This window comes from Crinia signifera, chromosome 8, assembly GCF_055691185.1.
Source record: "Crinia signifera chromosome 8, ASM5569118v1, whole genome shotgun sequence".
Taxonomy (NCBI): domain Eukaryota; kingdom Metazoa; phylum Chordata; class Amphibia; order Anura; family Myobatrachidae; genus Crinia; species Crinia signifera.
In genome coordinates, this window is record NC_139224.1 from 66441730 (window position 1) to 66466366 (window position 24637).

At 46.4% G+C, this 24637-nt stretch overlaps 1 long non-coding RNA gene across 1 annotated transcript; it reads right to left on the bottom strand.

The window, feature by feature from the left end:
- Nucleotides 1–1600: 1600 nt before the first annotated feature.
- Nucleotides 1601–19365, bottom strand: LOC146026175 (uncharacterized). The gene is made up of 4 exons (XR_014454375.1): nucleotides 18844–19365; nucleotides 7862–7912; nucleotides 7660–7746; nucleotides 1601–1662 (listed from the first exon to the last, which is right to left on the bottom strand). It is a non-coding gene; the product is annotated as an uncharacterized LOC146026175 (long non-coding RNA).
- Between the last annotated feature and the right edge of the window lie 5272 nt (nucleotides 19366–24637).

Genomic DNA, 24637 nt, shown 5'->3' on the forward strand with positions numbered 1-24637 from the left:
GCAAACAATCAGATACTCTCTATTATCTTCTAGAAGGTGCTAAAAAACAGTAGATTCTGATTGCCAATTAGCAAAATCTCATGTGAAATAGAACTCCCATTTTAGTAAATTTCCCTCAGAGCATCCGAATTAGGGAAGCCAATCCCGGGGCATTTTTTCAATCCCGGGATTCGGGATTGAAAAATGCTCGATCCCGGGATTCCCGGGATTGGCTTTCCTAATAAAAAAACGTCCTGGCCGGGTTGATGGGTGGGAGCCGGGATGCCGGGTGGGCAGCTTCATCCGGCCGGCGGCAGGGTGGGAGCCGGGATACCGGGTGGGCAGCTTCCTACTTCGGGAGCCGGGTTGCTGGGTCGGCTGGCTGGCTGGCTAGGTGGGCGGGCGACTTCATAATGCGGAGTTGCTTGCTTGCTGGGTGGGCTGGCTAGGTGGACGGGCGGCTTCATCTCTGCCTGCCTGCCTGCGCAGCGTGACCTCTCATCACGCTGAGAGGTTACGCTGCGCAGGGTTGCTCTGTCGGGTATGGGAGTATCCGGGCAGCGGCTGAGCGAGTGCTCAGCCGCTGCCCGGCATTAGACTGCGCATGCGCAGTCTAATCCCGAAAATCCCGGGATTGGAAACTCCAATCCCGGGATTGAAATCCCGGCGTTTTGGGGGCCAAATCCCGGGATCCCGCCGATCCCGATCCCGGGATTGGCCACCCTAATCCGAATCGAAATGGGCACCTTGTGCCATATGGTGTATAGACACTAGGGGCGGGATGTATTGCCACCGGAGTTCGACGGCCATACAGGCATGGTTTTGCCTTGTAAGGGATTGCCTCTTTAAAAAAAAATATCCGAGTTCGGCCGGCAGCCCACCCGGCCATCGAACTTGGGTGGCATTACATCCTGCTCTAGGTATATGAGGATACTTCTGTAAAGCAAGAGATATTTAAGGTTAAACAGGTCATTCGAAAATTATTTTATCGAAGTTGGACCAACCTTTTACTTTGAATTGCATGCCTCATCTTTCTGGATTGTCATATTTTGAAGGGGAACTCCTCAATAAATTTACGGAGTGCAGGTTGGATAGAGAGACTAGACAGTCCTTCCCTCCCATATTCAGTCACAATGCATCTACGGCAGAGGTGCTGCAAACTGAGTACACGTGTCCTACGCAATGGTTTTAAAAGTACTAATTTAATACCATTTTGACAACACAGGGGATTGTGTCTGCTCCTATCCACCACCTGCTCCAGAAGTTTCACCGGGCAATCTGAGAAGAGTTCTCTCATCCAGAACCGTCCTTTAATAAACAGCACCCGCACACTGATCGGGCCAGATTCCATCTTGATGCTGACACTAAACAGGTGGTTCCCTTGAGAGCTGTCACGCACAAGGAAAGTGCCAGTTGTCTCTTTCTGCAGCATGGAGTGGGCCTGAACTGTTGGAAGCGGTCCCCAATAGAAACCACTGGCCTGAAGTGTAACCACAGACTGCTCGACAAGTTGTCTCTCGCTGTCCCGGAAAAGACGATAACGAGATTTGGGCACAAGAAGAGGTGTATCAGGGTAGATAATTTGCTCTGACTCTTGCTGGGGGCAAGTCCCCCCTCCAACCATTTCAAAGACTCCATGCGTGAAAGAACATCTTCAACTTCCAGAAATACTGTGTCACCATCCTATGAACAGAAGCCCCAAACAGCATTAGTGATATGTTATGTAAAGTCTATATACACATTAGAAAGATGGGATACGATAAGATATATTATGTCAAACACCCTTTCACTATACAATGGGGTTTATTCTGGTCCGTTCGCACGGGGACTGATGTTTGGCGTATGTGCAACCACATATCTGCACATGTGCATATTCTGGGTGCGTACAGCCATGGTGAAGACTATTCCCCGGGTGCACACACCCAAAATAGTGGGCGGGGGGTGGTGGCGCATAGTCGCACCCATGGGAACGCCCAGTGTTTCATGGGCGTTCCCATGGAAATCGCCCCATGACGTGGGCGGGCAGCTGACATCACTGAATGTCAGCTACCTGTCCACTTCCTTCCGAATGCCCACGCACATCCAAGGTTACCTCAGAGTAACCTTAGAAGTGAGTACGCCTTCCACATCATTCGATGGTCACAGACCATCGAATGATGTGGGTGTTTCCCCACAGCCTGCGAATGGATGTTTATGTAAAACATCCATTCGCAGCCCATGCGAGCATGAGCGGGAAAGAAAGGGGGGGGGGCGGGCGACCGAAATTTGGGTGGGGTGTGTTGAAACTGAAATCTAAATTGCAGGGTAAAAATAATGCAGCCAGTATTTACCCTGCATAGAAACAAAATAACTCACACAAATCTAACTCTCTCTATACATGTCACATCTGCCCCATCTGCAGCGCACATGGTTTTGACCATTTTGAGAACAAATTTGTACTGCGATCAGATCTGAATAAGGGCCAGTGTCTCATAAGCTCCGGAATGTATCTCATTCTAGAGCAGGGCAGGGCAACACCGGCCCTCCAGATGTTAGTGAACTACACATCCCAGGATGCTTTGCATTAGTTTCAGCATGGCCACATAGCAAAACTAATGCAAAGCATCCTGGGATGTGTAGTTCACTAACATCTGGAGGGCCGGTGTTGCCCAGCCCTGTTCTAGAGCATAGTACATATGGAAATACATCTAAAACTCAAAAACTGGATTTCTTTCAGCTTTTGTAGATCCCACTCCGTATGAGAAAGTAAACTGATGCAGCTGTACCCACCTGGATGGTATACCCACCATATCCATCTGGGACAGTGGATCACTGTAAACATCTATCATATCCACATATCCAAATTGGATTAGGGGCCACCTGGCTACCTACCTGTCACTACAGTCCTTGTCCAAAATCTCACCTCAACATCAAGTGATAATATGCTCTATAGAATTTGACTTTTTTTATGACATTTGGAATTCCATGCTGCTTTTTAACATTCATTTTATTGATCTACTTTTATAATAATAAATTGTTATATTTGAAGAAACCGTTCTTATATTATTCCTCAGTCGGCGCTGGTACACACCTTCTTTTTCCTGCTATTGCATATTATTAGGGGCTGACAACCCCTGTACCAGCAGCCTGTTAGTGGCGCACCCCCCCAAACCATCCTTTTTTCTTCAAGGTAAGAGGGAGGTCTCTTAAGCACTGGGGCCAACCTTGTTCAAATTGACCAACCAGGAAGCAGAGGAAAGATCAATGCAGCAATGGACCCTGTAGTTCCCAGGGGCCCTGTTGTAATAGACCTGCTTCATCACTGGTAGCTCTAGCCTGCTTTTTTGTTATGTTAATGCTAAACTTTACATTTGGGAAGAGATTTTTCTAACTAAATGGTGTTTAAAAATAGCAAGACCATATTTCACTTTGGCAGGGGTGGGAGAATGACCTACTGCTACTACAAGTTATTGGAGCTATACTTATAAAATGGATAAGAAACTAGAATTCAGGGAAACCTGACCATAAGAATATTCCTGGAAACTGTATGGTTCCTGTAATAAACATTGCTTTGAAAGGTTTATTGACAGAAGAAAAGTGTTTATTGTGGCTCTTATGGATGTGGACTCTGTTGGTTGTTAAAGCTAAAATCAATGGTTGAGTGTCTTTAACTCACTGTAAAAAATGTTCCACTAGGATTTTTTATGGGTATTGCTTAAATAATATGTTTAATTTAGGCCTACTTTTATCAGGGCTTCTAAGCCAGCGGATTGGGACATACAAAATGGCATCCATGCATATTGTGATGATTCCCCATAATGCAACTTTGCATACTGTATTATACTGAACATTCTTCATATCATTTAAAAGGATTAGAAATCTTTGCTTTAAAACACAAATGTTATTATGCATCAGGATATTTACAGCAAGCAGAGCTGTATGCAAGCTCTTGAAATAATAATAAGAGTATTAAAAGAAAGCCAACAAAGGGCCCGATTCAGATCTGATCGTCATTGTGCAAAGAAGGAATACCAGCCCGATGTAAATTTAATGAATGGTTACCATGACCAAATGCCTGTCAGTCACACTCCGGCCACTTGGCTTTACGATCCATACACATTTTCTGTTGCTATTCTTACCCGCGGATGCGCGATACGTATGTATGCATGGTCATTCAGTAATCGCTCAATTTGCTGATCAACAATCAACTCTGTATCAATACCAAAAAAACGTATATTTAAAATTACTAATGTAACATAAAAATGGTCAGGAGCTGGACATGCCTAGGCACTAAGCAACTGTGTCTATGAACATGTTAGAGGTTACTGTATACGAATACACCATTCACAGTGAATGGTCTGAAAATGTTGTCTTTTGGGGTGTGGATCGTATTGTTGACAGTCATTAGGTCGACAGGCAGCAAGGTCAACAGGGTTCTAGGTCGACAGGTCAGGAGGACGACATGGGTTTTTTCAGTTTTTTTACTTTAATATCGACACAGTTGGAAGTCAACCGAAGTCAATCGTGCTTCGGGCAGGGTGCCTCACTGCACTCGGCACACTATTTTGTTCTCCCACCACGCACTAGTGTATGGTAGGGCATGAAATACCGCCTGCCGGCACATGTCGGCTCAAAAAAACTGTGAAAAATCCCATGTCGACCTAACGCATTTATCGACCTAAAACCATGTCAACATTGTCCCATGTCGACCTTGACACCTGTCGACCTATAACCCAGTCGACCCAACGGTGTCGACCTAAGTCGGGTCGACAATATGACCGTATCCAGTCTTTTATCCCACATTTAAATGCCGGGTCATTTCGCTGGTTCCAGTCTGCCCACATGCGAACGCCCTGCATTTCCTGGGTGTATTCACAAAAACACTGGGTGTGCCCAGGAAAACGTTGGGCATCCACTTTCGAATGGGGGCGGCCACCTGTCTTCTGGGGGGGGGGGGGGGGGGGAAGGTGGGGTGGTTGACAGTTCTGAGAGGAGGGTGCCGCTAATCTTAGTTAGCAAAGACTGACTTAGATTGGTGAGCACTGCAGAAATCATTTGATACTCGGCGACCATCTAATGATTTCAGGCACACACGCAAGCCTGCGAATGGGTGTTTATGCAAAACACCCATTCGCAGTGCTGCAGGGAAATTTGCCAAGTTGCGGGGTTCGGCCGTTCATACGGGCAGCGTTACATGGCTCGCAAAGCAGCAAACTAACTATATTTCTTTTCTTCTGTTTTCAGGACTTTATGACAATACCCAATGAATAATTGTGAAGCGCCCTGTGACCTCTCAGCTTTCTGTGGGTAAAGGTAATCTCTGATAACCGCAAGCTACTGGTATCGGTTTAGGGCAGGTTGCTGGATATCATTAATATGGAAGTGTAATGAATAAAAGTCTTGGGCAAGCTAGTTTAAACATGTTTTCCTTTGCGCATAATGTGCTATATTCCAGCCATCTGGATGCATGTTATTTAGGCTTCATTCTGCAGACATATTCGATGCACATTAAAAATGGGCCTGATTCAGACTTGTTCGCTAAGCTACGTATATTCACTGCTTAGTGAGCAGTTAAGCGCTGCCCCGCCGAACGCTCCCCCCACCGCATACACATCCACTCGCATGGTTTCTAAAGGGGGAGTGATATCAGTCGATGATCGCTCACCATCACATCATCTCCTCCGGCTCCGACCTTAGGCTGACAGGTACCCCCACCTCCCCTCAGCAGCTGCAGACACCCCCCTCCTCCCAGCACCCGGGGACAGGGGCATCGGCGCACATCATCCCCTCCGGCTGACAGGTACCCCCACCTCTCCTCAGCAGCCGCAGACACCCCCCTTCTCCCAGCACCTGGAGACAGCTTCCCCAGTGCTGCACGCTGTGGGTGCCTGCACCTGCAGCGGGACCATTTACACCGGCCTTTACACGGGTCCTATCCGGGTTCTACCCAGGTCAGGACCTGGGTAGAGGACCCGTGTAAATGGACACGGATATACTCCATTTACACCGCCGATGATCCGGATTAAGGGGTATTAGTTTTACTGAGAATCTATCTTTTTATAGCTAAGTTGAGGAGCATGGGCAATACTATAAACATAGAACCATAGAATTTGATGGCAGATAAACTTGGCCCATCTAGTCTGCCCCTTTTTTAAACATGTTACCTCAAACCATATTTGATCCTTATTTTTTTGTAAGGATATCAATATGCCTATCCCAAGCATGTTTAAATTGTACTACTGTATTTGCCTCTACCACCTCTGATGGGAGGCTATTCCACTTATCTACTACTCTTTCTGTGAAGTAATTATTCCTCAAATTTCCCCTGAATCTTCCTCCCTCTGGTTTCAGTGCATGTCCTCTTGTTCTGCTGCTCCATTTCCTGTGAAGAATGTCTCCCACCTGTACCTTGTTAAAGCCCATGATATATTTGAAAGTTTCTATCATGTCCCCCCTTTCCCTTCTCTGCTCCAAAGTATACATATTCAGATCTTTTAGTCTTTCCTGGTACCTTTTGTGATGTAGGCCATGCAACATTTTAGTTGCCCTTCTTCATACAGTCTCTAATGAATTTATATCCTTCTGGAGATATGGCCTCATTGCTTGTGGCAGTTGAGATTGTGAAAGGATGGGACATTTGGCCTGCATATTTAACTTATACCCCTTTAACTTATATCGGTGTAAACGGGGCAATGAAAAAAACACAGATTTAATTTCCGGGGAATCCTACCCAGGTCCTGACCAGGGTGGAACACGGGGAGGTCCTGGATAGTGGGTCATTGTAAACATGTAACCCGGGTTGAGGTGACCCTGGACCCGTTCACTGCAATGGAAAAGCGGCACTGGGAGATACTCTCATCTCCCAGGACCCTCCCCCGGTGACATCAAACCAAACCACCCCACCCCCCCTCCACGGGTTGGGAGGCTAGTCTAAAAGATGTCACAAGCCAGGTCGCATCTGGCTTGGAGCCAGGTCTAAAATCCCAGATGAGACCCGGCTTGTCAGTATAAAAGAGGTATCAATTTGATCCCCCTGTTATTGAGAGCTTGAACCACCTCTCTTTGAAAGAACACCAAACAGATTCTCGGTCCACAATCTCAAAGTATACTTACCTCACCTCTAGTGGGATTCCATCATCGGTATTCTGCTAGAACCCTACCCCCAATCATCGGTAATATATATCACAATTGTTTAGAAATTGCTTTAATAATAATTCACCCTTTGTTTAAAGCTTCCACTGTGATGTTATCAATGCTTATTGCTTTTCTAGTCTTTAGCTTTTAAATTGTTCTTCTAATTTCATTTGCATTTTCGTCCGTTATGTCACTACAATTCAGTAATTCAGAGTCTTAGTTTTCAGGGTGGCTGCAGTCTAGGTGATTAAAGTGTTACTGCCATCTTTCTAGTGTGCCGCTTATTGATTTATTATGTTGGCAAATTAGATCTTTGCCATTTTTGGTGGAGGTTCTAGATTTTCCTTTTCTACTGCGTAATAAACTTTCCCCACATTCACACATGGTGATGACCTAGGTTATTCCCAGGTCATTACCATTCACACTGGAGCCAGGTCTACTGGCTTACGGTAGACCTGGAGATCATGTCCTTTGCAAGTGCTACTGTCCCAGCCAATTAATTTCTTTTAGGTATGGCCTGGGTCATACATTGCACACACACACACACACACAAGCCACGGCACTTACCTATTTTGCAAGTCCTGGAAATAGCCCTGGTCAGTAGCAGGGTCAGACATTTTGAGCTAGAAAAGGACCTGGATCGATGCACATGGACTGCAAAAAAAAAAATTATAATAATAATAATTTTGACCTATGTCCAAAAGGGGTATCTGTGCCTTTTAAGTTAATAACTATTTAAAGCAAGAAAAAAAAAACGCAGCATTCTCACCTGTGTTACGGACAAGAGGTTCAATATGTATCAGTTCCGTCAAATGTTCATCTACAAGTGAAAGTAGAAAAACAAATTAACAAATTACATAATTTTGACAATATTTATTAGAAAATAATGTTGCTGACAGGTTCACAGGAAAGCTTTTAGATCATATCCAGTCTGGAATTTGACAAGCCACAGCCCAATACATTTTGATAACAGGAATTAATCTGAATATGTTAATTTGGCCTAGAATACCCTCTGCTGCTCTACTCGACAAATCCAGTGGCAGAATACAAATATCTGGCCACATACTGTACATGTGACCACACACTTCAACAAATGCATCAGCTTCCAAATTGTGGCAGTGTGTCCCTGTAACCTTCACATGGACCACACATTACCTTAATCTCATTTAAAAAAATGTCAACAATACATTCATTTTAATTATTACCACTCCAATAATGCAGTATATCAGCATATAATGTAAAGACAATAAAGTATTACAAATCATATCAAACAAATCTATAATTTGATGAAACATAGGCCCTTATTCATATCCGTGCAGTTGCATGGAGGACAGATGTTGTGTTTCTGCGCATGTGCTGACGCAGGGTGCGTGCACCCACGGCGAACATTTGGTCCGCCGGGTGCATGCAACCTACATGGCGAGCATGGGTGCCGGGCAGCCCCATCACCATATCACCATATGGAAACGCCCAGCGTTTCATGAGCGTTCCCATGAGAATGAGGCCGTGACGTGGGTGCGGGGGGCAGGCAGCTGACATCAATGGATGTCAGCTGACCACCCATATCCATCCCAGCATGCACGCATATGGAGGTGACTTGTAAATCACTTTTATGTGCGTGCACCTTCCACAAGGTCGGGTTTGGCGGACTTGCAAGGGTCAACCAGAATAACCTCCATAAAACTGAGAGAAAGGGTCAATTAGACATTCAGAAGGAAATAGCTGGGGATTCAAGCAAGAAAGACCACATGAGACCCTAAGTTGTCTGATGTCCATGACTGCCTACATAGCTCTCCATGACATTGAAAAAAGCTATTTGTTCTACATTTAACAGCATACAAAAAAAAAACCTTGATAAGGAAAAATACCCTACAATGCCTTTGTAAGACTAAAGTATTCTTTTATAACAGATCAGTCCTCCTATGCATGATCTGCATCTTACCACCTGCTTAACCCAGCTCACACCTCACAAATGAAAACCAATAACTGTAGATGTGTGCGTATCAAGAAACTCACGGACACCTGTGCAGTTCAATCAGGTGCGTCTTTATTCCAGCTCCGGCTAACACTGACTGTCGGCCAGCCGTGTGACCGGAAGTGATGTCATAACCTGGGTAATACAAAGACCAAGATGCATCAGATGCATCTACATCCCCCCTTTTAACTGAGAGGACACAACATGCATGGATATAACAGTTTCAAAAAATAGTAAAGACAAAGATGAAGGAAAGACTAAATTGCTAAGTCTTGGAACTTGGGATTGGGCTTGGACACCCGCTCGGACCTGGTGATGGTGTGCTGTGAGCCCATGGGATTGTCCTGGACAGTTTGGGAGGGCTCTGCCACTGGTAAGGTCTCTGGGATTGGATTGTCCAAATGATGTGAATCATCACTAGCATTGGTTGCAGCAGTGGCAGTAACTGATGGACCCGGCTGTGCAGAGTCCGCTCGTACAAGGCATCGTCAGACTGCACCACATAACTGTTAGGACGCTCTGCTGGACGCTGCACCACTGCTGTTCTGTCAAAGCCTTGCTCAGTCTGTATGCGTACAGGTTGGCCTGGAGAAAGTGGTGGCAGGCGATGTGCAGATCTGTCGTAGGAGGCCTTGGAGCCTGCTCTGCGTCTGTTGATGCAATCACTCACTTGGGATTCCACTCTGGTCCGCAGGAGCTGTTTTGCCATGGGGAGCACCATGCAGGTGCGCGGTGCCAACAAACACTGTGCAGGGAAGGGTAACCCGTCTCTGGGTGTATTTCTCAAATTGATTAGGGCTAGGTATATGTCTGAGCCATCTCATGCACACTTTTCCATCAAGTGCTTTGCTGAGTGAACTGCCCGCTCCGCCAACCCGTTGGATTGTGGATAGTGAGGACTACTGGTGATATGTTCAAAGTCCCAAGTATTGGTAAACTCTGCGAACTCTCTACTTTTGAATTGCATGGCATTATCAGTGATGAGCTATTGCGGAGTGCCATGTGCTGCAAAGTGCCTTTTAAGTTTTGATATTACCATCAGGCTTGTGGTGGTGGTGGTGGTGGTGGTGGTGGTGGTGGTGAGGTAGTTGATTTCGAACCAGCCTGAGTAAGAGTCCACAAGCACCATGTACTCCTTTCCCCTCCATTCAAACAGGTTAGCTGCCAGGATGGACCAAGGAAGGTCCGGGATGTCGTGGAGCAGCATGGGCTCCCGTGGCTGATGTGGGTGCAGGGCATTGCAGGGGGCACAAAGAGACACGGACCGTTCAATGTCACCATACATAGAGGGCCAGAATGCAGTTTCTCGGGCCCTGTGCTTGGCGGCTTCCAGGCCTGCATGGCCCTGGTGCAACTGCTGGGTGTATGAGGACTGTAGAGCGGCTGGGATCACAAAGCGGTGACCTTGCATAATGACACCATCAACTATGGTGAGTTCATCCCTCATGCAAAAGAAGGGACGTAAACAGTGGGGCAAGTCTCTGGATGAGGGTGGCCAGCCATTGAGGATGACATCAGCGAGACGCTGGGAGAGCTCATCTGTGATGGTGGCTGCACGCAGCTCCTCCATCCGTTTGGTGGGCAGGACTTCTACAGTCATGACCTCAAACTCGTCCTCAGGGCTGCCCAAGTCAGTGGAAGGCAGGAATGCCCTGGACAATGCGTCAGCAACATACATTTCTTTACCTGGCTTGTAAATAATGTCCAAATTGTACCTTTGGAGCTTAAGCATCATGCTCTGTATGCGGGAAAAGGCAGAGTGTATAGGCTCCTTCATGATGGTGATTAGAGGTTGATGATCCATTTCAATCATGACAGGACGGCCATAGATGAAGTCATGAAAACGTTTGCAAGCAAAGACAAGTGCCAACAGTTCTTTTTTGATTTGTGCATATCTTGTTTCCGTGTCAGTGAGGGCCCTGGATGCAAATGCCACCGGCTTGCGGTGTTGGAGGCAAACAGCCCCGAGGCCATTTGTGAAGCATCAGCAGCAAGGACAACAGGATCATGCACGTTGAAGGGCTGCAAAACTGGCGGGTGTGTGAGCATAGTCTTTAGTTGGTTGACAGCAGCTGTGTGTGTGTCCAACCAACACCATTCAGAGTCCTGGTGCAGTAGCTGCCGCAAAGGTGCAGTGGTATTGCTGTACTGTGGAAGAAACTTGGATAGGTAGTTGGTCATCCACAGGAAGCGCTGGAGTGCCAATTTGTCTGTTGGGAGGGGCATCTGCAGTACGACAGAGACCTTGTTTGGGTCTGGCAGGACGCCCTTATCGGTATGGATGTGGCCCACATATGCCACCTCTGTGACTCTGAACCTGCACTTGTCAGGGTTGAGCTTGAGGGCGCGAGCCCGTTGGAGTACCTGGTGGAGGCGTTGATCATGCTCCTCTCTGGTGTGGCCCCAGACGAGGCTGTCATCAGCGATGAAGTCACAGGGATAGCCAGCGAACAGTTGCTCCATGCATCGCTGGAAAACTTTGCTGCCCGTGGTGATGCCATAGGGCAGGCTTTCCCAACCATGGTCCTCAAGGCACACCAACAGTGCAGGTTTTGTAGATATCCAGGCTTGAGCACAGGTGACTTAATTAGTATCTGAGGGATTCTGATTAAACCATCTGTGCTGAAGCCTGGATATCACTAAAACCTGCACTGTTGGTGTGCCTTGAGGACCGTGGTTCGGAAAGCCTGCCTTAGGGCATGCGGAGGAAGACGTAGCGCCCAATGGGGGTCATGAAGGCAGCAAACAAAGAAGAGGCTCTGTCCAGAGGGATCTGCCAAAACCCACACTTGGCATCCAGGGTGCTAAAGATGGTTGCACCTGGCATGTCAGCAATCACCTGCTCGATGGTGCGGGGCGGGTGGTAGGGGCGTAAAAGTGCCTTGATTAGGTGTACTGGGTCAATGCATAAGCGTATGGTCCCATCTTTTTTAGCAGCTGCTACCATTGCAGACACCCATTGTGTTGCTTCTTCAATTGGTGCAATGACACCTAGCTGCGTCATTCTGTGTAGCTCTTGAATGATTTTGTCATTCATTGCAATGGGGACTCTGCAGGGAGCACAAACAGTGGGGGCAATAGAGTCATATAGCCTCATATGATATGTGATGGGTAGCTTTCCTAGTGTGCTGTTATGAAATAAGTCTTGGAAATCTTTCATTTCTGGGGCAGTCATTTGAATAGCGTGTACATCAGGCCCCAGTGTCAACAGGCCCAGTTTCATGCTGTCCAGGAGGCCAAGCAATGATTTAACTTGTTGGTCCACGATGTGGAAAAGCAATTCAGCACGGTTGAACTGTATTTTTTGTGGTGACAAGTGTGGTGATGACCTGGCCTCCATATGCTATTAAGTTGATTTTGTCCTGTGGGTTGATCTGTGCCCCAGGGTCTAGATCGTGTAGTTGTCTGCGTGACATGACGTTGCACTTGGCCCCTTAGTCTATCTTGATTGTGGCCACTCTGTTGGTGTGTTTGGTCTTGAGCTTTATAAATATTTCAACCCTCTCATCTGTGTGATCGACACTGTCACAGACTGTTGTGCGGGGTGTGCTGTGCACCAGGTCTGTGTCTACCTGGCTGACCTGCCTGGGTGTGCGGCTGTATCGGGGTTCTGACTGCTGCTTTGGGGTTGTCTGGTCTTTGGAGCGACAGCACCTGGCGAAGTGGTTCTATTTGCCACATGCATTGCAGCGTTAATCATATGCGGGGCAGTTCTGCTTGCCTGGGGGGTGCTGTGCAGTTCCCACATGAGGGTGAGCAGGGTGCGGTGGCCGCCATTACGCATACTTCAGCGTCCCTCTTTAACTCCCTTGTGCCCTTTTCTGCCTGCTCATGGAGCATGCATATGCTTATGGCGGTTTCTAGTGTGAGTCCCTTCTCCCTTAGTAGCTGTGCACGTACCTTGCCATGTCTAATGCCACACACAATTCTGTAACGGATGAGGTCATCAGTGAGTGTCCCAAAGTTGCACCTTTTTGCCAGTAGTTTTAGTGTGGAGGTGTATGATTGCACTGTATCGTTGCTCTTTTGACTTGTGCTGTTGAAGATATGCCTGTCCATAATGACGTTCTTTACCGGCAATCAGGGATTCAGTATTGAATCCCGGCGGTCGGGATCCCGGTGTTCAGAATCCCGACGCCGGAATCCCGACAGCCGAAATGCCGACAAGGGGGGGGACGTGGATCGCCCCCCTTGCGGGCTCGCTGCGCTCGCCACGCAGCGGGCCCGGTGCCTCGCTACGCTCGGCACACTAATTTATTCTCCCTCCAGGGGTGTCGTGGATTTCGGCGGTCGGGATTCCGGCGTCGGGATTCTGAACGCCGGGATTGTAACTGCATCCCGCATACAGATCTCCTCAAACTTAGCCAGTAGGACTTGAGGATCTTCTCTGCTCTCTGTATCCGCGTAGATGAATGCCTCTGATTTGTCCACAGTGTCTGTTCCTGCGAGGTTCAGCAGCGTGTATGCCTGTACCTTCTTTGACTTGTCTGATAAGCCCACAATGCAGTACACATGCCACTCTCTTTTGAAGCGGAGCCAGTTGTCAGCGATGTGTTCGTCGAAAACCAACGGGTCAATCTTCCTCAGCCCGTGTGCCATGGTTATCTCACTTCTGACACCATGTAGATGTGTGCGTATCAAGAAACTCACGGACACCTGTGCAGCTTCAATCAGGTGCGTCTTTATTCCAGCTCTGGCTAACACTGACTGCCCTGCCAGCCGTGTGACCGGAAGTGATGTCATAACATGGGTACTACAAAGACCAAGATGCATCTACAATAACACTGGCCCCTCGTGCAAGAAATGTGAGAATTAATTGTGAATGCATTACTGGATTTTCAGCTAGGTTGTGAGACTTTTTCTACAAAATAGAAAAAAAAGCGAGGGAACCATCTTGGACCACAAAAAAAAACAAAAATTCTATCGAAATATAACGTGGCCTTATAGAAGGCTGTTAGTAGTCATACGCACAGTACTGCAGGTTATAACATGTCAATTCTTACAAGGAGGTGTAATTATGGAACTGCTCTGCCATTTCCTACGAAATAGTAATCTTCCAAAACATAATAGTACTTTTCCAAATAACTGAAGTTCATAAGAAAATCTTGTATTATACAGTATGTATAATCATAAGTCATTGTGGAACACCCAAACACCTAGATTACCCTAAGCTTATAATGCAGTGAAACTTTTGAAAATGCTGTTTTCGTTGGTTTGGACATGTACTGCATATGCTCCAACCCCCGAAATCTATTTTGGTGAAAAGATGCAAAGATGGTTTTGCCCTATATAAAAGTCTATGGGCTTCTATCGCTGGGCGTTCCCCAATGGCACGGGTGCGGGCAGCTGACATCAGCTGCCCGCCCAGTACCCACAGATCGGAGACAGCACAGAGGTGTCTCAGATCTGCGAGCGCTGGAGAAATCATTCGATGGTCGCCGACCATTAAATGATTTCTCCCCCACACCCAAGGCTGCGAGCAGCGTTTGGTGGACTCACAAGGCTGCAAAATTCGCAGCCTTCCGAGTCAACCTGAATAAGGGCTATTATGGAGAAAAGAAAAATAAATACTGTTCAGATCACCTTAGTGCAAATGAAAACGCACATATTTTAGTTGCAGAACATCTTAACTAAACAGCAATAACTACAGATGGAGCCGCCTCTCATTTGAGCTGCTCCTGGCGATCCTATCGCCTATAAGTATACAACCTTTGATTGCCCCTTTTTATATTGAATACTATATATGTTTATGTTTTAATAATTTAAAAACTGTCTAAATTTTTATACCTATGCATTAAGTATAGCTTTTATACTAATTAATAAATACTGTGGAATGTTAGCACCCAATTGATCAGTTTCTAGCGCTTCACCTTTTTGTTTTACTTGTACCCTCTTAGGGGTTTTGACATCCCCCAGTAGGAGCAGCTTGGCACACCACCCCAGTAGGCGCCCGTTTTTTTCCCTTTAGCTGCAAGGCTAAAAGATACACTCTTATCATGGCTCGCTTAGCTTTACCATTCTCAATAGAAGTCCACGTGGCTAAAGTTCAGTGAAAGAAAAAAAATTCACGTCAACCTTTTCATGTGTTGGCCATTGCAATGTCAATCTATTGCTTGTGTCAACCTTTTGTCAGTCGACCTAGTGCATGTCGACCAATGGTAGTTAACCAATTGACTGTCAACCGAATGAGGGGAACATTAACTTACACGCCTACCCCAGTGTTGGGCAGAAGGCAGCCCTAGGGCCACATACAGCCTTCCCAGCCTTTATACGAGGTCCCGAAATCATTTTGTCAAATGTGTTATAGTTAGCCTGCAACTCTTGTTTAAAATGTTTGTTGATGTTATTACAGTTATGTGCCTCTGTCTTTGATTAATGCAGTAGTTCCCAAACTGTGCGCCTAGGCTCCCTGGGGTGCCTCGGAACACTTGCAGGGGGGCCTCGGGTTGGTCATCCAGGACCAATTCAAATTATTTATGATCAATTATTTCTGAGCAAAACCAGTGCTGGTGGCTGCCAATCATAAAATGTGTACAAACAGAAACATATCCTGCCCTTTACCACATAACTGTACCTTAGAAGCACATATAAACACAATCTACTTAATTCGCCAATCTACTTAATTCGATATATCCATTTTGGGGCCTAGCGGTGCCTTGGAAAATTTCTGATACTCTAGGGTGCAGTGATTAGAAAAAGATTGGGAACCCCTGGATTAATGTATTACTTTGACATTTTACTGAGTGGTAAGGGTAATGTGTGGCTTTTTTGGAGGTTAGTGAGTATATCAGGTTGTCAATCATTGGTCTACTCACATCTTACTACAAGAGAACAATCTACAAATTCAGTGTATACATTTTTACGGTACTTGTGTAGTTTCACTGCGCCAGCATGGCGCCGTGCTACTTCCGGGTTCTACGCTCGCCACAAACTATGTAAAATAAAGTAACTTAACTTCATGCCAACATGGATAGTTCATACCTCCCCTATCCATGTTGGCATGGAGTTGATTTTAAATAGCGTGGCGAGCGTAGCGAGCCACCGAGCCCGCAGCGTGGGTGAGCGAAGCGAGCCCCGCAAGGGGACTCAGACGCTTTCCAATGTTAACAAACTTTTTTCTTCTATTTTTAATAAAATCCAGGTTTGCAGTATGTAAGCCTGGATTCTAGTGGCAGATCTGCTACAAAATAAAATAAAATGACAAAGTAAAATCCAATATTTTATAATACTTATAAACAGGGCTTGTCAGTACAATATACAGACTCTTAATTGTGAAAGTTACTCGGTCACTTTAATGGTGTGTACACACTTGTACAATCTGCATGAGAGCCAGATGAGATTTTGACTACATAGTCAAAATCTCATCTGGATCTAATGCAGAAAGTCTTGGCTGCATAGACTATATAGTGCAGATCTGCACTATATAGTCTAAAACGTATGCAGATAGTCTAAACTGTATACATAGTCTACATCTCATCTGGATCTCATGCAGATTGTACAAGTGTGTACACAGCATAATAGTGTGTACACACGGTGCGATATGGCTTCCGATGGTGCCGATATAGTGAACATCGGAAGCAATATCGCATGCTGATTGTGTGCATTTTTAGGGCTTGCGAGCCCGATGCGCTGCCGATGTGCGCTCCCATGTGAGTGAACATCGGCAGTCAAATAGAGAGGGCAGCCAAGGCTATATAGTGCAGGTCTGCACTATACAGTCTAATTGGGGCAGCACGGATGGTGTAATGTTTAGCATTACTGCCTCACAGCGCTGAGGTCATGGGTTCAATCCCCAACATGGCTCTAACTGTGCGGAGTTTGTATATTCTCCCCGTGCTTGCGTGGGTTTACTCCGGGTACTCCGGTTTCCTCCCACAATCCAAAAATATACAGACAGGTTAATTGGCTTCCAACAAAATTAACCTTAGGATGTCTGTGTGTGCGTGTACATGTGATAGGGAATATAGATTGTAAACTCCACTGGGCAGGGACTGATGTGAATGTTCAAATATTCTCTGTAAAGCGATGCGGAATATGTGTGCGCTATATAAGAAACTGTTAATAAATAATTAAAAAATTTGCCTTTTACATACGCAGATAGCCCCGGCGGCCAGAGGGGCTTCTCTTGGGGCTGCAAGGCTGATGTGCAGTGACCCGGGGCGGTTGGGTGTGGGTGTAAGTTATCCGACGTATAGAAGGGGGGTCACATACTGCTGTGTGGCCTCTGCTGTATGCATGGGGGGGCGATGGGGGGCAGCTGTCTCTGTTTTCCTGGGGAACTGGGGCATGCCATCACTACACACTGTGCCGCGGCCCCGGGTGCGCTAATGGCACTCAGCTCCCGCTGTGAGTCGTGGATATCATGCAGCATGAGCAGCAGCATCCTGCCATCTGTGCCCCTGCCCAGCACCGGCGGCACTGCGTGTGTGCTCTGCCTCTCCTGCATGCACTCTAGTACTGCCATGTGTTATACTTTCTGCTGTGTACAGCGCCGCGTGTGTGACAGTGCAGTGGCCGGCGCGTGTGTGACCATGGACAGCACATCTGTATGATTATTAAAGTAGGATGGGGCAACATGAGGATGGTGACTAATCGCCTTTCTCGTTGCAGGTATCCAGCATCTCGACCGTGTGTACACACCATAAGTTAGGCCTAATGGGCAAGTACTTACTCTAGTGTTTCTATGTTACTTTTATGGACAATAAAATGCATTTGTAATTTATATAGTTGTTAAAATGTATACTGTAGATGAATTGTATGTTATTTGTACAATATACATTAACAATTTATGGGATTCAACTTTAAAATTAACTACAACTAATCAAGAATTGTATATTCCGTTATTATTTTTAGATATACTCTGCAAATTGTAGTAATCTGAAATATGAATGGGTTTTCCAACATTACTAAATGTGTAGTGTTTACATAAACTCTACTCCTAATAGCAATGTGTATACAGATTAGGGTTTACATTAACTGTACTCCTAATAGCAGTGGGTACACAGATTTTTAACATACATGTACTGATACTGTACATACAATAACATGATTACAATACTAGAATTGTAACTATACATATTAGTTCCAGATGCATTTGTTTTGTTATTTTTATCCATAATCGGAGGAGCATGCTCCTGCGACCATGAAGGGCGGGCAGCGGGAGTGCGTTCCCGGCAATTTCTCCCACAGCACATGAAATCACTGGCAATATGGTTGCTCAGCGACCATATTGCCAGCTATATAGGTGTGTACACACGGGGGAGACATATTGCTCAGCAATATATTGCTCAGTTTCTCCTTTTCATCAGTGACCAGAGATGGTTGCTGATGAAAGGGAACCTCTGCCGGCGGTGCCGCAGAGAAAGAGGCTGAAAACGAAAGCGCGCACCCAGCGATTTGTTACCGGGGCACACTCCCATCACTGGCAATATGGTCGCCAGTGACCACATTTCCAGCCCCTATCGCCCCCGTGTACACAGTTTATGTGCTGAAATCGCCCCCCGTGTACACATCTTCAGAATGATCAACCTGAGCAAGGTCCACTGTATAGCGGCCACACAACACACACATTCCTATAGTCATCATATGCAACAGCCCATTGTACATAGCACGTCATGGGCACAAGAAGCACTTACCCAGCACTAGGAACAAAGGGGGATTTGTTGAACTTAGGTAAAATAGTAAAGTAAATATACTATACAGTAGCTGAGCTGTAAGAAGCATAAACAAAAAGGGCAGAATGTGATCTGCAGAGGTCAGTACAGAAACCCACTTACCGGTCAGCTCAACATTTCCAACAGCAGCCCTCTTAATGTCGGAGTTCTTCTGGCCACTTCCAAAAGAGTAACTTGTAAATCCTAAATCAGCTGGGTCTTCCCCATAGGCAGGATCAGCTGCTCCCTTCTCTGGTGACAAGACCTTCTCCAATATGCCATGAAGCAGCGATTATAAGTGACTCCGAGAAGACTGTTGTTGCGGGATCAGGCGGCCGCAGCACCAGAGCTGCCCGCAGAGAGTTAGGGGCCAGATGGAAGCAGCCAGGGAAGAGGAATAATTCTCGCTGTGCATGGAGAAGCCCGCAGCAGTCATTTCTCTTTAGCCATTGCTTATAATTGCCTGAAGCAATGAGTCTCCCTTGCAGACCCCTAAAATCCGGCTACATTTTGTTACTGGTTTCAGAAGTGAAGAACTTAATCCCTGTAGGATGCTTATTGCTTCGAAAAGCAGCAGGCGGACAGGCCCTCCCTACGGCTCTGATTGGCCGGCGACTGAATTTTATAGATGATTGGCAGGTAAGGTTTAGCGTCCCTGTTACACAGTAAGTAATTGACAGGCGAGTTAGGGGAGGGGGAGGGGCGGGCTTGACAGAAAAGAATGCAGCGTAAATCCCTGCTACGTAGAAGTAGGCGGGAGAGAGCGAAGGCAGAGTTTATACAGGACTGGCCTTTGGGAAGTTTTAAGGGGTACATTTACTATCATTCCGTAGAGATGGGCAAAGTGACTCACTAAAGGGAGTGGCGAATCGCTTAGTGGGAAGAGAAGTTCTTTTAAACGAAACACTTTAATGAAAAAGAATGGTTATTTATGTTCTGAGTGTACTAAAGTGTAGTATCCATACCTCCCAACATCACCTTCTCCAGGAGGGACACAATGCTCTGTTTCTGGAGTTCCCTTTTAATGTATAATTACCATCACCTGTGGGAAGCTAGGTAATTGATAAGAAAGATGCTTCACCACAGATGATGGTAATTTATACAATAAGAAGGAAGTCCAGGGACATAGCATCAGTGGCGTAGCTTTGTTTGGGGCGCCCCCCCCCCCCTCTCCCCGTCCGCCCGGCCGTTTGTGCCCCCCTGTGCCTCCTCCCCCCATTGCCGCATGCTTACCTGTCTGCGCGTCCCGGCTCACCTCCTGGCTTCAATTAATTCTATGCAGACGGACCACGATAAAATGGCCGCCCCCATACCGCAGACAGTTTCAGAGAACAGTCTGCTTTATGGGGCGGCCATTTTATCGTGGTCCGTCTCCATAGCATTGATTGAAGCCAGGAGGGGAGCCGGGACGCGCGGACAGGTAAGCCTGCGGGGGATGGGGGGCGGGGGGATTACTATAGCACCGCAACCCCCCCGGCGCCCCCATATGCACAGCGCCCCCCCCCCCGCGACTGCGGGGGCTGCGGTGCTATAGTTACGCCACTGCATAGCATTGTGTCCCTCCTGGAGAGGGTCATGTTGGGAGGTATGGTATCTGTTCGTTTTATTTACATTTCAACTGATTCTAGTAATGTAAAGTGAATTTTGTACATTAATCTCACAGGTGGTTATTTTCACTTATTATTCTTTTTATCCTGACACTTTAAAAAAAGCAATGCAATACTCTCCGAAGTTAAGGCCCACAAACACTGGGAGATTTTGAGCTCAAAGCCGATAAAAACACCAAGTTTGAGCATCTTTTAGGTAAAAGCCGCCCAGTGTGTATGAGCGGTGATGCACACTCCCGCATCATCGCCTGGAAAGCCGCTCATCTGCTGGTATTAACAGCAGATGAGCGGCTTTGAGGACGGCTTTGCATAGCGCTGCGCTATGCAAAGCTGTCCACCCCCCTGCTGACAGTGCCGGGCAGGGGGAAAGCCTCTCAGTGTGTATGAACTGAGAGGCTTTCCCCCCAGCGATGACAGTGGTCATCGCTGTACATACACGCTGGGCATAATCGCCAAGTGTGGTACATCTCAGTTGGCAGTGCTGAGCTCAGATATAATGTGGTGTGGACTCTGCAGAGCTGGATGAACTACACTGCCCTGATGACTCTTGAGTCCTTGCAATTAGTTCAGTTCTGTGAGTTCAGTAGTTCACAGATTCATACAGATCACTGACTCTACAGCCCTAATTAGTCAGTCAGTACAGTGCCTCTAAGCTACCATGTGTGGCACTGCTGTGCTCAGGCAAATGCATTGTATGAAAAAGAAACTGAACATATTAACAATAGGACTTCAAGAAGAACTGACGAATGACCATTCACCTTTTAGTGAGCAACAGCTCACTTTCTCTTTTAAAAGAACCATTCAAAAGAATTGGTTCAGGTAATTTGCTATACACAAAATCGGCCGAGTTCACTCAAATAGGAATGAAAATCACAGTAGAACACACATGTACGAGTCAGACCATCGGACAAGCTTGGTAGTACTTTACATAGGCACCGCTACAAGATGGAAATTTACCAACATTTGTCAAACTGCACTTCTCAAATAGAGGAGGTTTTGTCTGGCGAGTGCAGCTACTTGCATAGATCAGTCCGATGGTCCTAAATCCTTAGGTCGACAGTATCTAGTTTGACAGTCAAAAGGTCGATCACTAGATCACTATTGGTCAACAGACAAAAGGCAAACATGCATTAGGTTGACACAGACAAAAGATTGACACATGCAAAAGGTCAACATGGGAAAAGGTCTACATAAGTTGATTTTTTTGTGTCTATGTCAGCAAATGTCAACATGGACACTGTATAAGTGTACTGCATCCCCTCGCATGGCTATCTATGCTCACCATGCTTCACAGCACTCAATACCATATTATACTCTCCCTCTAATGCCCCCTGGGATGGTAAAGTATAAACAAGTCAGTCTAAAAAAAGTTGAATTAAAAACACATGTAGATCTTTTTCCATGTCGTTCATTTACATGTTGACATTTTGCTTGTGTTCACCTTTTTGACCAAGTCGACCTAATACATCTCAACCCTTTTCATGTGTCAACCTTTTGCCTGTCAACCAATAGTGGTTGACTTTTTGACCTATCGACGTAGACACTGCCTACCTAATGGACGCACACCCAGTTAGATCATACTTGCCTACCTGACCCTCTCCATGAGGGAGAAAATGCTCTGTTCCTGGCCGTCCCTGGTAATGTAGGATTGCCATCACCTGTCATGAAACACCTTACTAGGCAAGTATGAGTAGATCTGTCAGTGTCAAACGCAGGATTTTCAGAAGGGGGTTTCCAGAGGGGCGGAGCAAAGCACGGAGATGGACACTTAGGTGACCCAGTATATGCCGGGTCAGTTAAAGTATTATAGATAGACCAAATGTATATAAATAATAATAATAATAATAATAATAAAAAAAAATATATATATATATATAGATGGGTAATTAGAGCCAAGCACACCAATTTGAAAAAAGATTTTGCTTTATAAGAAAAACGTGAAAAATATCCATGGGCAGTACATACAGTCCAATAAAGAAGATCAAGTCATCCAAATACTTATCAGCATGCAAGCCGGTTAACAGGAGACAGGATACAAGACATCATAGTACTGCTCACAATGGGACAAAGTCAGGTCTGCTCTACATACATACATACAGGGGCGTCAACAGCAGTGTATGATCCCTGGGCATAGCAATGTATTGGGGCCCCTACTGATCCTCCAGCGGTAGGGGTGGGGGAAGCTTTGATGTCCCCCGGGTGGTAAGGGGTATTATACCAACCGCTCAGCATGTAGGGCCTGGATCAGTAATTTCCACTAATTACCCCTTTACTGCACAGATGGTGGGAGATGAGGTGGGAGAAGGGGGCATTGGGATGAACGAAGCTGTCCTGATACATAACTTCCAGGGTGGTAGAGGATGTTTAATATGCAGAGGAGGGGTGTATAGTGGAGTGGGCTCATTATTCATAATTTTCTGGTGGGAGGACAGCTTGCTTGACTGCAGATATCTCCAGTTCCCAGAAATAGATTTCTTAGATTTTAATGGAATTAAAAACTAGAGAATCCCACCTACCAAATGGTACTGGGGACTTGGGGATCAGAGTTCAGGAGGCAGAGCAATCTGCCCACGAGTATATAATACTACATACCAGGTGTGTGGAGCTGGAGCAGTAACCAGCTGCTGGAAGGCTGATATCTCTGGTTCTGGGAAAAGTAGAGACAAGCTACTAGTGTCCCTCAAAGGGGAAGAGTCCCAGCTTTTGGAATATACCCTCAGAAAAACTCTAAGTTAGACAGAACCTGAAATATCTGACTGGGAATAACAATTAACAGGCTTGGATGTGGACCACTGCTTTGAAGTCAGATATCTCCGGTTCCCAAGGGCCGATTTTTACAATTCTTATACCCATTGAAAGAGGGGGCCCTCAGCTTTCATCTGAGGGCACTTAGATTTAGGTTTCTGGGTACTCAGAAACCCCCCCCTGCGTGCGCTACTGTCTGTGCAGTTTTTGTGTGTGTAAAAGTTAAAGTTTCCCATTCCCAAACATAACCAGCCCCTGGCTCTCTGAGCCAGTGCTGGTTCTAAAATTACAGGGGAAAAAGGAATCAGCTTAAAGAATCAACACAAGACTGCTGGACTGGTTCTGGTTCCAAATATATGGGGGAAAACCAGCACTGGATCCAGGGCTGGCGCCGGTAGCAGGTAGGCGCTGGACCTGAGAGGCGCTCCCTACTACACGCTGGGTGACAGCTGTAGGGGGCACCTGTTTCATTAATTGTCCCCAGATGCTTTAAGAGACAAGTAGAGAGAGTCCACCGCCGCTCTACCTCTTTCACATGAGAGCGGCACGGGCACCTTCCCTTGCTGCCCGCTCACTTACTTTTTCTCCTCACCCGGCGGCTCCTCACTCAGGCATGCAGCACAGTTCAGCCTACAGAGCGCTGAACCTAGGACACAGTGGGGGAGCGCCGATCAGCAACAGCGTGTAGCTCCCCCTCTGTGTCCTAGGCTCGGCACTCTGCAGGCTGCACTGTGCAGTGTGCCTGACTGAGGTGAGGAGCCGCCGAGTGAGGAGAAACAATGGGCGGTATTCAATGACCAGATTTTACATTCGCCAGCCATTCACCGGTTTTTTTACGTCGATTCGCCAAGCGTAGGGATTCGTCGGGAGTCGCCGGGACTAGCTGTGTCACCCTATTCAACGTGGCTGAGAATCGCCGCCCCCAACGGCGATTCTCAGCCAATCCGGCATTTCCCTAAACAGCTTCAGTACTGTAAGAAATTGCAGTGAAATGCCAGAAAAATGCAAATTACCCTGAAAAAACGATTCCAATACAGCAGACTGCAAAAGCTGTGTAATCTCCTCAAAGGCCAAACGAAGGAGTGAGGTGGGGAGGAGAATCATGGGTAAGTGAGGTGCACCATGGGTAAGAACAGTGCTTTGTGGGAGAAAAAAAAAATACCAGAAAAAATTAAATATATATTTGTATAGCACTTCTACGACCATCACATCACACAAGGGCAGCAAATAATAATACATTACACTTGCAGAGTTAAATTGAACACTTAAAACCACTTATTTCACAGGTTCCTATAAAAGTTCACCATAAAAAGATGACGAGGGACACTCGGTGAGGAACGGCGATATGAAACAAGAAATAAGAATCGCCAACTTCTCATTGAATACACTTTTGGCGATTCATGGTGATTCCCGTCGACTACCGGCGAATCCCCATGAAAATTCCTATAGACAAAAACCGGCGATTTGTAGAGAATAACATTTGGCGATTGGTGCTTCATTCACCGGTCGTCATCGGCGAATAGAGGTCGTTGAATAGGGTGATTCGCTTTTTCAGCTCCAAAAAT